A 15,844-nucleotide genomic window follows, 5' to 3' on the forward strand; every position below is an offset into this window, starting at 1 on the left:
AACCAAATGTCGAATTGGCAAAAAATTTGCATCGCATGTAGCAGAGGGTTACTAAGCAAAACAGTTGAAGAGTTACTACATACCAATAAGAAAAAGATAAATGAAAAAAATAGAAAAACGGCAAAAGATATTAGGAGGTAGTTTACAAAAAAGGGAAAAAATGCCTAATAAATATATGAAACATTGCTCAAACTCACTACTAATTAGGAATATGCAATTTATAATTAAAATGAAATAGATTTATCCTCCACCAGATTAAATAATTATTTGAGTAAGATATAAAAGGCTAGTGAGTGCATGAGGAACTAACTCCGTAATATACTATTTCTCATGGTATAAATTGGTATACTTCTTTGGGAGATTTAGCAACATTTCTTCAGGTTAAAAACATGTATCTTTTATACCCCTGGCTATGTTTTTGCTTAGTCTATACCCTTTAGAAACATTTGCACACATGCATGTGAGGTATGTAAAAATATGTATCATTTATTGAGAACTTGCTTCCACTGTTCTAAGTGCTTTGCATGTTTAAATTTTTTTAGTCCTCATTAATTTCTATTAGTATCCTCTTTTCATAAATTTGTAATCTAAGATTTGAACCCAAGTAGTCTGGCTCTAGAAACTGCATTCGTTTCCTTGTGTCATATTATCTGTCAAGAGAACTGTTCTCTTGTGCAAGGGTTCTTATTACAACAGTGCAACAGAATAAAATGCTAAATGATTTGGAATGTAATGCAGTAGAAAAAGGGGATGAAGTATATTTATATCATTGGTTCCAGTCCAGGGGCAATTTTGCTCCCCAGGAGACATTTGGCAATGTATGGAGATAGGTATGGCTGTCACAGCTGTGTGGGAGGAGGGAGTTGCCAATGTCATCCAGTGGTTAGGGGCCATATTAATATCAATTGTTCTCTAAGAAATAGTGTTCATTTAAAAAACTAATTTGTAGATTATATCAATTATTTAAAGAAGGCACGCACAGACACAACAAACAGAGCAGTCTATATTCTGCTTACATGTATGAGTATATGCATAGGAAATAGTCTAAATGCATACAAATTCTTAAATGTGGTCATTCCTGAAGGGTGGTAGAGGGGGCATGGTTTGTGGGAAAGATGTGAAAAAAGAGAACTTTCAAGATAGAACTACTGTTTTAGAAGTGTTAAGAGAAAAATATACGTATGTATATTTATAGAATTACAATTAATATTAAAGTACCACTGAGTACTATTTGCTACCTGTCAATCTGAAGAGAGATAAACAAAAGACTATGAGCAGTTATGACAGGTAAAGAAAAACAAAGGCTGCTCCAAACCTCTGACCAAGTATGTCTTCTGGGAAATAATTTCTATGAAACATATTTTTAAGAGGCATATAGGATGTTCCTATTCATATAAAAATAAGTCCTAGAGCCATTTACTCTATACAACTATGTGTCAACATGAAAAAATCTTGAAGCAAAAACGCCAAACAGGACTCTAGGGAGAGAAAGATGATTCAGCTGGGAACCAAAGGGAATTCCCTTTATCTGCCTTAAAGGTTTTACAAGAAGAATTTTTTTACCATGTTATGTCATTTATTAAAAGTAAAAAGTAGGGGTTCCTGGGTGGCTCAGTGGTTGAGCGTCTGCCTTTGGCTCAGGGTGTGATCCCGGGGTCCTGGGATCGAGTCCTGTATCAGGCTCCCCACAGAGAGCCTGCTTCTCCCTCTGCCTAAGTCTCTGCCTCTCTTTGTGTCTCTCATGAATAAATAAATAAATAATCTTAAAAAAAAAATAAAAAGTAAATCAGTTAAGAGCGTGTACCTACACAAATATATAGGGGTATTATTGGCTTTTGTTGCTATTAAGTTAAAAAGCCAAAACAAAAACAATGAAGCAATGTAAATACCCAAGAATGAGAGATGGGGCAAAGAAAAAAGTCCTTGCTCATTTAAATAAGCGCCCTGTACTTATGAAGAATAGCATTCTGGAAGTATGTCTGTTAGCATGGACAGATGGTTGAGTTACCTGGTTAGATGAAGAAATAACAATTATAAAACACATACATGGAATCAGACCCCATTATTTCAAAGAGAAAGGTAAACATGAGTTTAGGAGGAAAACATTTGGAAGGAGAGTTACCAACATTTTCAGAAGAATCATCTTTGGAGCTGGAAGTAGATGTACTTTTGTGTTCTCTTCATTCTGATTTGCTCATTCATTTCTCTAGATCCACAAAAGTGATTGAATAGCTATGTGTTAGAGATCACTTTCCAGTAAGTACCTGGGAGACAGTTTCTAGCTTTGCTACTCAGTGATGGGGGCTTGTTGGAAATGCCAAATATTGACCTACCTGAGACCCCGAAGTCAGGATCTTCATGGTAGCCTCTTAGGAGATTCACAGGGACACTGAACTATTTAATGCCAGTTAAAAATAAAATCCTGTGTTTTAATAGTCAGCTAGACTAGGTTTGGACTGTCAAACACATGTGAAAATTAAGGCATCTAAAAGAACCTGTGACTGGTGAGAAAGCTGTCTCCCCTACAGTCACAATGACCATATTACTCATTTTGGTCTCAAGGTTAATAACTGCCAGGTAACTGATGAGACGCTGTAGCATACTGCCACAGAATATGGCCACTCGTGGGCACAATTTGATCAATAACTCATTCCTTCAACACAAAGGAAGGCACATAAGAAATGCTCAGAGAGAAACAGAGAGGCTCAGTAGAGCTGATCAATATGTGGTAAAAGCCATGGTCTTGGGATGGGCAACTTGGCATTGAGTCAAAGTTTCTATTTTCACAGCTTCTGGCTTTTGGGGAAGTAGATATTGCATTTACTGTATTTGCAAGAGGTCACAAATATCAAAGCTCATCTTATTCTTCAGACATGGTCCATGTGTCTTTTTATTTAAATAAGGGCAGCACAGAGCTCCTCCAAAATCTGTACAAATCATGCTTTGGTACCAGGCTGCCCTGACAATGGGCATAGCCATCTGGAATCTAGAAGAAAATGGAGACCTTGTAGCCATTTTTTTTTTTTTTTAAAGAATTGTTGTCGTTTTCTTTTTTTTCTTTTTTTTTTTTTTTTTTTTGCTGTGTTCTCATGGACTTTGCATTCTTTGTATATTTTTTTATTGGAGTTCGATTTGCCAACATATAGCATAACACCCAGTGCTCATCCTGTCAAGTGCCCCCCTCAGTGCCCGTCACCCAGTCACCTCATCCCCCTGCCCACCTCCCTTTCCACTACTCCTTGTTCATTTCCCAGTTAGGAGTCTCTCATGTTCCGTCACCCTCACTGATATTTCCCACTCATTTTCTCTCCTTTCCCCTTTCACTATTTTTTATATTCCCCGAATGAATGAGACCATATAATGTTTGTCCTCCGACTGACTTCACTCAGCATAATACCCTCCAGTTCCATCCACGTTGAAGCAAATGGTGGGTATTTGCCATTTCTAATGGCTGAGGAATATTCCATTGTATACATAGACCATATTTTCTTTATCCATTCATCTGTCACTGGACACCGAGGCTCCTTCTACAGTTTGGCTATTATGGACATTGCTGCTATAAGCATCGGGGTGCAGGTGTCCTGGCGTTTCACTGCATCTGTATCTTTGGGGTAAATCCCCAGCAGTGCAATTGCTGGGTTGTAGGGAAGATCTATTTTTAACTCTTTGAGGAACTTCCACACTGTTTCCAGAGTGCCTACACCAGTTCACATTCCCACCAACAGTGCAAGAGGATTCCCCTTTCTCCACATCCTCTCCAACATTGGTTGTTTCCTGCCTTGTTAATTTTCCCCATTCTCACTGGTGTGAGGCAGTATCTCATTGTGGTTTTGATTTGTATTTCCCTGATGGCAAGTGATGCGGAGCATTTTCTCATGTGCTTTTTGGCCATGTCTATGTCTTCTTTGGTGAAATATCTGTTAATGTCTTTTGCCCATTTCATGATTGGATTGTTTGTTTCTTTGCTGTTGAGTTTGATAAGTTCTTTATAGATCTTGGATACTAGCCCTTGATCAGCCCTTTATCTGATAGGTCATTTGCAAATATCTTCTCCCATTCTGTAGGTTGTCTTTTAGTTTTGTTGACTGTTTTCTTTTGCTGTGCAGAAACTTTTTATCTTCATGAAGTCCCAATATTTCATTTTTGCCTTTGTTTCCCTTGCCTTCATAGATGTATCTTGCAAGAAGTTACTGTGGCCAAGTTCAAAAAAGGTATTGCCTGTGTTCTCCTCTAGGATTTTGATGGAATCTTGTCTCACATTTAGATCTTTTATCCATTTTGAATTTATCTTTGTGTATGGTGTAAGAGAAGGTCTAGTTTCATTCTTCTGCACGTGGCTGTCCAATTTTCCCAGCACCATTTATTGAAGACACTGTCCTTTTTCCAGTGGATAGTCTTTCCTGCTTTGTTGAGTATTAGTTGACCATAGAGTTGAGGGTCCATTTCTGGGTTCTCTATTCTGTTCCATTGACCTATGTGTCTGTTTTTGTGCCAGTACCACACTGTCTTGATGACCACAGCTTTGTAGTACAACCTGAAATCCGGCATTGTGATGCCCCCAGCTATGCTTTTCTTTTTCAATATTCCCCTGGCTATTCAGGGTCTTTTCTGATTCCACACAAATCTTAAAATAATTTGTACCAACTCTCTGAAGAAAGTCCATGGTATTTTGATAGGGATTGCATTACATGTGTAAATTGCCCTGGGTAGCATTGACATTTCACAATATTAATTCTTGCAACCTATAAGTATGGAATATTTTTCCATCTCTTTGTGTCTTCCTTCATTTCATTCAGAAGTATTCTGTAGTTTTTAGGGTATAGATACTTTATCTCTTTGGTTAGGTTTATTCCTAGGCATCTTATGCTTTTCGGTGCAATTGTAAATGGGATTGACTGCTTAATTTCTCTTTCTTCAGTCTCATTGTTAGTGTATAGAAATGCCACTGATTTCTGGGCATTGATTCTGTATTCTGCCACACTGCTGAATTGCTGTATGAGTTCTAGCAATCTTGGGGTGGAGTCTTTTGGGTTTTCTGTGTATGGTATCATGTCATCCGCAAAGAAGGAGAGTTTGACTTCTTTGCCAATTTGAATGCCTTTTATTTCTTTTTGTTGCCTGACTGCTGAGGCTAGGACTTCTAGGACTATGTTGAAGAGCAGTGGTGAGAGTGGACATACCTGCCATGTTCCTGATCTTAGGGGGAAGGCTCCCAATGTTTCCACATTGAGAATGATATTTGCTGTGGGCTTTTTGTAGATGGCTTTTAAGATGCTAAAGAATGTTTCCTCTATCCCTACACTCTGAAGAGTTTTGATCAGGAATGGATGCTGTATTTTGTCAAATGCTTTCTCTGCATCTATTGAGAGGATCATATGTTTCTTGGTTTTTCTCTTGATATGATCTATCACATTGATTGCTTTACGAGTGCTGAACCAGCCTTACAACCCAGGGATAAATCCCACTTGGTCATGGTGAATAATCTTCTTAAAGTATTGTTGGATCTTATTGGCGAGTATCTTGTTGAGAATTTTTGCATCTGTGTTCATCAGGGATATTGGTCTATAATTCTCCATTTTGGTGGGGTGTTTGTCAGGTTTTGGAATTAAGGTGATGCTGCCTCATAAAACGAGTTTGGAAATATTCTGTCCCTTTCTATCTTTTGGAACAGCTTTAATAGAATAGGTATGGTTTCTTCTTCAAACGTTTGATAGAATTTCCCTGGGAAGCCATCTGGCCCTGGACTTTTGTATCTTGGGAGGTTTTTGATGACTGCTTCAATTTCCTCCCTAGTTATTGGCCTGTTCAGGTTTTCTATTTCTTCCTGTTTCAGTTTTGGTAGTTTGTGGTTTTCCAGAAATGCATCCTTTTCTTCTAGATTGCCTAATTTATTGGTGTATAGCTGCTCATAATATGCTTTTAAAATCGTTTGTATTTCCTTGGCATTGGTTGTGATCTCTCCTTTTTCATTCATGATTTTATTTAGAATCCTTTTTATTTTTAATAAGGCTGGCTAATGGTTTATCTATCTTATTAATTCTTTCAAAGAACCAAATTCTGGTTATGTTGATCTGTTCTACGGTTCTTCTGGTCTCTATTTCATTGAGTTCTACTCGAATCTTTATTAACTTTCTTCTTCTGCTGGGTGTAGGTGTTTATTTCCTTTTGTTTCTCCAGTTCCTTTAGGTGCAAGTTTAGCTTGTGTATTTGAGTTTTTCCAATTTTTTGAGGGATGCTTGAATTATGATGTATTTCCCTCCTAGGACTGCTTTTGCTTATCCCAAAGATTTTGAACAGTTTTATCTTCATTTTAATTAATTTCCATGAATCTTTTTAATCCTTCTCTAATTTTCTGGTTGACCCTTTCGTCTTTTAGCTGGATGCTCTTTAACCTCCACATGTTTGAGTTTCTTCCAAATTTCTTGTGATTTAGTTCTAGTTTCAAAGCATTATGGTCTGAAAATATGCAGGGGACAATCCCAATATTTTGGTGTCAGTTGAGACCTGATTTGTGACCCAGAATGTGATCTATTCTGGAGAAAGTTCCATGTGCACTTGAGAAGAATGTGTAGTCAATTGCATTTGGATGTAAAGTTCTGTAAATATCTGTGAAATCCATCTGGTCCAGTGTATCATTTAAAGCTCTTGTTTCTTTGGAGATGTTGTGCTTAGAATCTGTTATTTGCAGAAAGTGCCGTGTTGCAGTCTCCCAGTATTAGTGTATTATTATCTAAGTATGTATTAACTTACATTAATTGATTAATTGATTAATTATTGGCTATTAATTGATTGACTATTAAGTGATTGATAACTTGGCAGCTATTAATTGATTGATATACTTGGCAGCTCCCACATTAGGGGCATAAATATTCATGAATGTTAGGTCCTCTTGTTGGATAGATCTTTTAAGTATGATATAGTGTCCCTCTTCATCTCTTACTTCAGTCTTTGGGATAAACTTTAATTTATCTGATATGGGATCCCTGGGTGGCGCAGCGGTTTGGCGCCTGCCTTTGGCCCAGGGCGCGATCCTGGAGACCCGGGATCGAGTCCCACGTCGGGCTCCCGGTGCATGGAGCCTGCTTCTCCCTCTGCCTGTGTCTCTGCCTCTCTCTCTCTCTCTGTAACTATCATAAATAAATAAAAAAATTTAAAAAAAAATTTAAAAAAAAAAAATTTATCTGATATGAGGATTGCTACCCCAGCTTTCTTTTGAGGACCATTTGAATGGTAAATGGTTCTCCAAACTCATTTTCAGGCTGTAGGTCTCCTTAGGTCTAAAATGAGTCTCTTGTAGACAGCAAATAGATGGTTCTTGCTTTTTTATCCAGTCTGAAACCCTGCATCTTTTGATGGGATCATTTAGCTCATTCACATTTGGAGTTACTATTGAAAGATATGAATTTAGTGTCATCATGATACCTCTTCAGTCCCTTTTTTGTGGATTATTTCTTTGGGCTTCCTCTTTCTTTTACAGAGTCCCCGTTAATATTTCTTGCAGAGATGGTTTGGTGGTCACATATTCTTTCAGTTTCTGCCTATTTTGGAAGCTCTTTATCTCTCCTTCTATTCTGAAGGAGAGCGTTCCTGGATACTGTATTCTTGGCTGCATGTTCTTCTCATTTAGGACCCTGAATATGTCCTGCCAGCCCTTTCTGGCCTGCCAGGTCTCTGTGGAGAGGTCTTCTGTTAATCTAATATTTCTCCCCATATAAGTTAGGGATTTCTTATCTCTTGCTGCTTTAAGGATTTTCTCTTTATCTTTGGACTTTGCAAGTTTCACTATTAAATGTCAAGGTGTCAAACGTTTTTTATTGATTTTAGGGGGGGCGGGAATCTTTGTATCTCCTGGATCTGAATGCCTCTTTCTCTTCCCAAGTTAGGGAAGTTCTCAGCTATGATTTTTTCAAATATGTTTTCTGGTCCTCTGTCCCTTTCAGTGCCCTCTGGAACCCCAATTAAATGTAGATTTTTCTTTCTGAAACTGTCATTTATTTCCCTTAACCTTTCCTCATGGTCTTTTAATTGTTTTTCCCTTTTTTTCCCCTCAGCTTCCTTCCTTGCTATCAACTTGTCTTCTACATCACTCACTCTTTCTTCTACCTCATTAACCCTCATTGTTAGGACCTCCAGTTTGGATTGTTTCTCATTTAATTGATTTTTAATTTTGGCCTGATTAGATCTAAATTCTGCAGTCATGAAGTCTCTTGAATCTTTTATGCTTTTTTCCCTAGCTACCAGTAGCTTTATAATTGTGCTTCTGAATTGGCTTTCTGACGTTGAATTGTAATCCAAATCCTGTACCTCTGCGGCAGAGAGTACTGTTTCTGATTCTTTTTTTAGTTGTGAGTTCTTCTTTCTAGTCACTTTGCTCAGTGCAGAGTGGCTGTATGAGTGGGCTCCATCAAGAATATCAACCACGACCTAAGTAAATTTCACCCTAGATGATTCTGCTGAGGTCAGAGACCAGAAATGGAAAATAAAGATCAGAACAAAATAAAAGGACCACTAAAGTGAAAAACAAATTTTAAAACAAAGTAGTAAAAAGTAAAAGGCCAGGAATTCTAAAGAAGAAGAGATTAAAAAAAAAAAAGAAACAGAAAAAAGAAAAGAAAAAGGAAAAGAACAAAAGAGGGTACTGGGAGATGGTGATGAAGAAATTGTAGTGGAGGGAGAATGTAGTCTACCTGAGGGGTTCTGGAGGGTGATCTTCTTGTTTCTGAGTATATTAAGTTCTGTATGTTAGAAGATGCTCAGTCACAAATTTATATAAACCAGAAGTATATGTAGAGGGCCCCAACATGGACCACCAAAACATAAATGAGATAAAAGAGGGAGGCAGAATGGGAATGAGGAATCCACAGAATGAACCAGCATGGTATACCACTTGGTTCTGGGTGCATACTGGTCATGTTTTAGTAGGTATTAACTTCCCCCATTGTAGAACAAAATGAGGCAGAGAAAAGAAAAAACACAAAACAACACAAAACAAAACAAAAAAAACCCATATTGTGTATATCTCCCAAAACTAAGTTGAGTATGTTGAAAGGAATCTAGAAGTGGAAAATATATCTAGGAGCTATAATTATAGAAATATGAAAGTCAAAAAGGAAAAATCTTAAAAATGAAGAGGCAGTAAAATATTGTACTTATGGTGGGAAAAGAGAAAAAAACCTAGATATTTACAGTTTGATATAAAAATGAGTTGTACTGGAAAAAGGAAGAAAAAAGGAAAAAAAAAAAAAAAAAAAGGAGGGATACCCTCTGGTTCTACATATTGTAAATCCTTCAAGTTCCCCTGGAACTTTCCAGGGCTGTTCCTCCAAGAACTTGCTCTTCCCTTGTCCTTCTGGCTGGTCTTCTGGGGGAGGGGCCTGCTGTGCTGATTCTCAGGTGTGTGCACCTGGGGGAGCTTCCCCGCATCCCGCAGGGGGCTGGGCTCAGTGGGAGCTGCTTACCCCGTGAGGCCCCTGCTCCCTGGCGGCCCTGCTCCGTCCCAGGCACAGGGTGACACCAGGAGGAACACCACTGGCGGGGCCAGCTCTCCAGCCCTGGAGTCAGCTCCCGCAGTAACTCCCGCAGCTCCCAGTCCGCTCGGGCCTGGATGCTCCAGGGACGGGTGCGCCGATCTGCACAGCTCGGGGGCGCCCGGGGCAGGAGGGTCCTCGCCGTCCTGGACCCTCCCGGCCTCCGCCTGTCCCGGGGGAGCTCAGGATCGGGGGCTGTGTCCCCCTGCGCCCTGGGCTCCCGCCCCGCAGCCCCCTCCATGCGGAGCCGCCGCCCGAGCTGCTCCCGGGGCCCCGCCCGGCGCTCCAGCCCTTTACCCGCTGGGCCCGCGGGGTGCGGGGCGCCCTCCCCCGGGCGCACCTCCTCTGGTAGTGACCCCGGGAACCTGGGGGCTCCACCGCCCCTCCTGCGGTGCTGCCCGAGTTCCCTGCCAGCGCCTTTCTGTCCAGGAGGAATCCAGTGCGGATTTTTCAAGTCCCTGCCTCTCCGGGGCTGGGCTCTCCTGTCCCGAGGCTCCCGCCGCCCCCCTTAGCCCGGCTCCTCGCGGGCCCCTCCCCCACTGGATTCTTTTTTATTTTTTTCTGCCTTCTTACCTTGTTAGAGGCCTTGTTAGAAGATGGAACGCTTCTCTTTGTAGCGTTCCAGCTGTTGTCTCTTTAAATCTCAGGTCAAATTTGTAGGTTTTTCAGGATGATTTGAAAGTCATCTAGGTAAGTTGGTGGGGACGGGTGACTTGGGGACCCTACTCCTCTGCCATCTTGCCCCCACCCCGAATTTGCATTTTTGAGGTTTGTCTTGGGGTCTCTTCCAAGGAATGCATGTTTTGAAGGAGTGGAGGAAGGGAATGCAGTTAGTGGGCCATCACTGAGGGACTGAGAAGGCTGAGAAAAATGCAGGCCACGGAGTCTGGCCTGGAGGAAAGAGATGAAGGAACAGATGGGGAAAGTGAGTGGCAGTAACTCCACCTCCCTTCCTGGGTGCACACCTCCAGTTCTCTCCTTTGTCCAAAAGCAGTGCGGCGTTGAGCACCGGGCTTGGGGTTTGAAGTCAGAAAAAAGTAAATTCATATCTGTGTTCTGACCCTTTCTGGCTGTGTATCCTTCAGCTCATGGCCACTCTCAGTTTTCTTTCTTTTTTTCTTTTCTTTTCTTTTCTTTTCTTTTCTTTTCTTTTCTTTTCTTTTCTTTTTTTTCTTTTTCTTTCTTTTCTTTCCTTTTCTTCTTTTCTTTCTTTTCTTTTCTTTTCTTTCCTTTCCTTTCCTTTCCTTTCCTTTTCTTTTCTTTTTTTTTCTTTCTTTTTTCTTTTCTTTTCTTTTTCTTTTTCTTTTTCTTTTTCTTTTTCTTTTTCTTTTTTCTTTTCTTTCTTTCTGATTTTATTTATTTATTCACAGATCCGGGGATCATGCCCTGAGCCGAAGGCAGACACACTCAACTGCTGAGCCACTCAGATGTCTCAGCTCTCAGTTTTCTTATCTATACATTGAGACTCACACTATCTGATGCATGCAATGGTTGTGTTAACTTAATTAAAATGATAAACTGCCTGGTTTAATACCTGGCACATTTGGGGTATTACATACATAATAACTAGTAGTTGATTTCCTCTCTTTTAGAGACCAGTCAGGGACTCTCCCCAGGACTCCTGCAAAGCTCTCATCAACAATCCCAAGTGAAGTTACTGTACTCTGGTGACCCCTCTGGTGGTTGTACAACTCGCCCTGGTTATTGCACGTTATTTTATAATGATGTATTCAAAGTCTACCTCCTACGCCTCCTGGGAACTCCTTAAGTTTAGTGACTGTCTTATTTCTCTTTGCAACCTTAGTGATTCCCACAGAGCTGGCAAGGTATTTACCAAAAAATGCTGTATCAATGTATCAATGTACAAGATTCATTGTATCAATTGTATCAATGGATTTTGAAATTGTGACCATGCTATAGGATGAGTCTACAATATAACTGAAGGACCTTAGGATGAAGCCAACTCCAGAGCAGTGAAGCACTCAGAATATCCCTGCCAAGAGCTTTGGGTAACCAAGTGTGCTGTGGAGTAGCTATGGCCAGTTCCTTAAAAAAATGAGGGTTAAAAGGCCACAAACAGGGAAGCTTTTTGCCATATATCATCAGAGATCAAACTTAATGTTTTCTACAGATGGTGCTGGAACGAATTCAAATCAGGTGGAATATGAGAGGCTTTTTTCCCCCCACAGAATATTTTGTGGGTATTTTGACTTGATACATGACTGCAGCCTCATGGGACCCAAATCCAAAATTCAAGGTAAAGGTTGTTTTTCTTTCTGGAGTCTTCCGAGGCCTCATCCTCCACTAGAATGACATCTAAGTGCCTTTATTTAACAAAACCCAAAAATCATTAAGCCTAGAGCAGTCCCACAGCTCCAGGATGCCTCATTCTCAGATAACAAAAGCAGCTGTTGCACACCCACCAGCCCAACACGGTTCAAAAATCTGGCAGGTTTCCCTCACACCCCATCTAAGCTAAATGAAACCCCTTAGCATTCCCAAACTTTACATTAGCTGCCCGTGCTGAGTTGGCCACTGGCCACAGCTATGGCTACTCCAGCCAACATCAGAGGAAACATTGCCCTGCGTGCTGATTGATGGTTGGACCGGTTCTCGTCACCAGTATGCTTACCTGACTCTCTTTCAAATTCTGAGCACTTTTTATTTCCCATTAGACTCAGGCTTTTGTGTACTTTCCCTTTATTGGAACTGGCAACATGAAGCTATTTAAACACAGCTCCATCTGTCAGCGCCAGGTCCTGCAGGTAGAGTGTCGTGTTTGATTTCAGATTATCATTTGTCGTGTTGTCAAGAAAGGTTTGGGGGAGGAAGAAAAAAAATGCCTGCGTCCAAACTATTCTCTGGTTAAAATACACAAAGAACTGATTTGCAACTTTGGCCACGACTCTGAGCCATGCTCTTCATGTTTCCCTACAGTCACAGCCAGCCTCTGTGACATTCATAAGGTGGCCTCCCAAGAGTTACCCACAGTGTAAAGCAGACCTTTACTCTGAGTCTTGGAGCCCACTTTGGGTCATTCCTCATTCATAAAGCAACCACAAGAGTAAGGCTGGTTCTTAGAAGGAGGAGCACAAGTGTAAACAGAACCGAGGGACCCTTGTTTGACCCACTGACATGGAGTATCTAGATGTGGGGAATGGGATAAGCTACTCTCAAAATTCTGCTTCTGGGTATCTGTGCCAAAGAGATGGGATCTACATACAGAATATCTCTTGAGCATCGTTTGTCACAACATATTTACAATCGCAGGATATTAAAAACAAGATACACATTCAACAGTTAACCAAACAGCAGAAGGTTGATAATCCTTGAAGCTGAAGGATAGAGGAATGGAAACATGTGTGCTGTTTTCCTTTCTGCTAAACATAATAAAGACTATGCTCAAGGAAAAAGAATATAAAAATTATAGATACGGTGCGACTCATGTACATTAAGAATACAAAGAAAAGTGACAAAGAATATAACAAAAGGTTCTGGTCACCAACAGCACATATGAAACAGTGGCATGTGGCCTGATTCTTAGTGCCACCACATGGCCACACTGTTGAGAATGCAAGTGGGCCCTCAAAAAATAGGCACTGCAGGCAGATCTTGCATTTGACTCATTTGCTTGAGAATTGACTGGTATCAAAATGATCGATACCTTGGTATATGGTATCAATATCTTGAAAAGCAGACCTCAAGAACTGACTGGATTGGTGAGTGGACAAGTAAAGTTTGCCATGGCGTGGAAAGTGGAGAGACTTGGGCAGACCTTGAGACAGCTGTGCAGGAATGTGAAGGCAGAGATACTGGAAATACAGTAGAAGGTGAACCTGATATGACATCTGATCCAGAGTGGGGAAAACAGCCCCTTCTCAGACTCAGATTTAAGGAACGGGCTTTGTCTTTGGAAATAGGATTTCTCCTTCCCCGCCCTGCAGCCGCCAGCATCCCTCTGCCACCATCCAGCACCAAATAAAAGTGGATCCTTGCGTGCTATCTCTGTTGACAGCCTGAAAAAAATGAGTTCTGATCCATTCCTCTTTCTCACTCTAAGATTTACTTTCCCCTTTGGATTTTGACTTTAATGCTCAACTTCTCATTTTTATTTATTATTATTTTATTTTATTTTTTTAAGGATTTATTTCTTTATTCATGAGAGACTACAGAGAGAGAGAGAGAGGCAAAGACACAGGCAGAGGGAGAAGCAGGCTCCATGCAGGTACCCCGATGCGGGACTCGATCCCAGGTCCCCAGGATCACACCCTGGGCCTAAGGCAGGTGCTAAACCACTGAGCCACCCAGGGATCCCCTCAACTTCTCATTTTTAGACCACAGATAAGAATTGTCTGCAGTTGTGATTCTCCTCCTTCCATAATTCAGGTTCTCTTTATAGGCGTGCTACATCACAATGCTTTGGGGCAAAACACCTTCCTGTTTGCCCTCATTTCTTAGCATGACCTCATGGTTACCTAAACTACTCCAGCATGATAAATAAAAATCATGCACACAGAGAAGTGAGGAGCGATCTTCACTTATTCAGGGCACTAGACAATTCTACTGGTTCGGTTCTTGATCCCATGATGACAGAGTATGGCGACAATGTTTCAGAGAAATCCCAGAGGTCTCTTTATTTCCATCAGGACTTCTGATGGAGTCATTAATACTGTCAAAAGGAGCAACAGATCTAAGGAAAAACATATAGAATCTTTCAGAAAAAAAATAGAGTGTTTTTTGCCAGTGAAATAGAATTTTGATTGACAAAGTTCCAGAATTGTGGCAGGGAAGTGTAACCTGTTACACCAGGAAAATGAATGGGATCCAAAGAAACTGATCTCAAAGACTAGTCTCTGGGGGAACTGACTTGAAATATGCCATTCCTTAAATTACAAAAAATATTTTGGTCACTAGTTTTTAAAATGACTTTTAATATATGTGTATAACTAATACTTATCGATGAGAATAAAATCCTAGAATTCAAATAATAACCAGTAATTTAGAATAATGTATTTGAATAGCCTTTCACAGAGATGTGTCAGTCTTCTCACCACCCCTCTATATAGTGTTAAGATTGTCACTGTGGGTTGGTATAAATTTTTATGATTGGATTATTTGATGTGGAATATAGCTGAAGCCACATAACAAACTATTTCATTTCCACGAATTCCAGCTGTCATTTAAAATTTTACCCTGAGAAGTATTTGGCATTGCAAATAAGAATATGACTCCTTATCCAACTTTGATTCTTACTTTTAAAGTCCTTTTGTTTAGCCTGAGATACGACTGGCTTAGGGACGCAAAGCTGGCAACATGATTCATCACAAACTTCTAGAATTAGGGGGCAATGAGAAAACTCAAATTACCATCTTTGCCAATTTGGTGATGTTCATTTGCCTCAGTTCCCATATATATCAAGGAAGAATATTAATAACTATCTTCAGTTGAACGTTTAGAGTACACCGTGATTTCAATGTTATTAACTTGTGTATTTCTTATTTAAAAATTCATGTAGTAATGACTATTATTGCCTCTATTTTACAGGTGAGGACACTGATAAAAATGCATCTTGAAGTCAGCTAGTTGGTAAAGTGAGCTAAGAGTCAGATGGAGGCCAGAACTCTTCACCAGGAGTCTACTATGTCATGGGTATTCTGAGTATGGTGTGTGGCAGAGATTACTGACCCTCACTGACGTCCAATCTATTTTTTTTTTAAGATTTTATTTATTATTTGAGAGAGAGAGAAAGCATGAGCTGTGGGGAGGGGCAGAGAGAGAGGGAGAAGAAGATTCCCCACAGAGCAGGGAGCCTGACCTAGGGCTCAATCCCAGGACTCCAAGATCATGACCTGAGCTGAAGGCAGATGTTTGTTTAACTGACTGAGCCACCCAGGTGCCCCAAGTCCAGTCTAACAGAGCACACTCAGTTGTAGCTGGTCATGTGGCTGCCATAAGCAACATTTTCCAAGCTCTCTTGTAGCTAGGTGTGGTCAAGTGACTAAGATAGGGATGTGAGTGGGAAGATATGAGCAACTCTAATTATCTTAGAGGTAATTGCCCTGATCTTCCTCCTCTCTTTGCCTTCTGCTATCTTCAAAGACTTTTTCTAGAACTCGCTTTGAGGCTCTGCAGTTCATGATGGTAGAGGTGTCCCTCTAGCCTGGGTGACAGGGAATTTTCAGAAACAGAGATCTCAAATTATCCCAGACTGGTATGTGGAAGAGAAATAAACTTCTCTTATTCAGGCCACTGCACTTTAGTTTCTTTGTAACAGTAATTTATCACATTGCATTTGAATGAATAAAGTTTCATAAACA

The 15,844-nt window shown here is 40.4% G+C and overlaps 1 long non-coding RNA gene across 5 annotated transcripts in view; it reads right to left on the minus strand.

The window, feature by feature from the left end:
* Positions 1–10,058, minus strand: part of LOC140612104 (uncharacterized) — a 74,982-nt gene extending 64,924 nt beyond the window's left edge. For all 5 annotated transcript variants that reach the window (XR_012013413.1, XR_012013414.1, XR_012013412.1 and 2 more), the window contains exon 1: positions 9,868–10,058. This is a non-coding gene — a long non-coding RNA (uncharacterized lncRNA). The remainder of the gene's footprint in view (positions 1–9,867) is intronic.
* Between the last annotated feature and the right edge of the window lie 5,786 nt (positions 10,059–15,844).

The sequence above is a fragment of the Canis lupus genome, chromosome 20 (assembly GCF_048164855.1).
Source record: "Canis lupus baileyi chromosome 20, mCanLup2.hap1, whole genome shotgun sequence".
Lineage (NCBI taxonomy): Eukaryota > Metazoa > Chordata > Mammalia > Carnivora > Canidae > Canis > Canis lupus.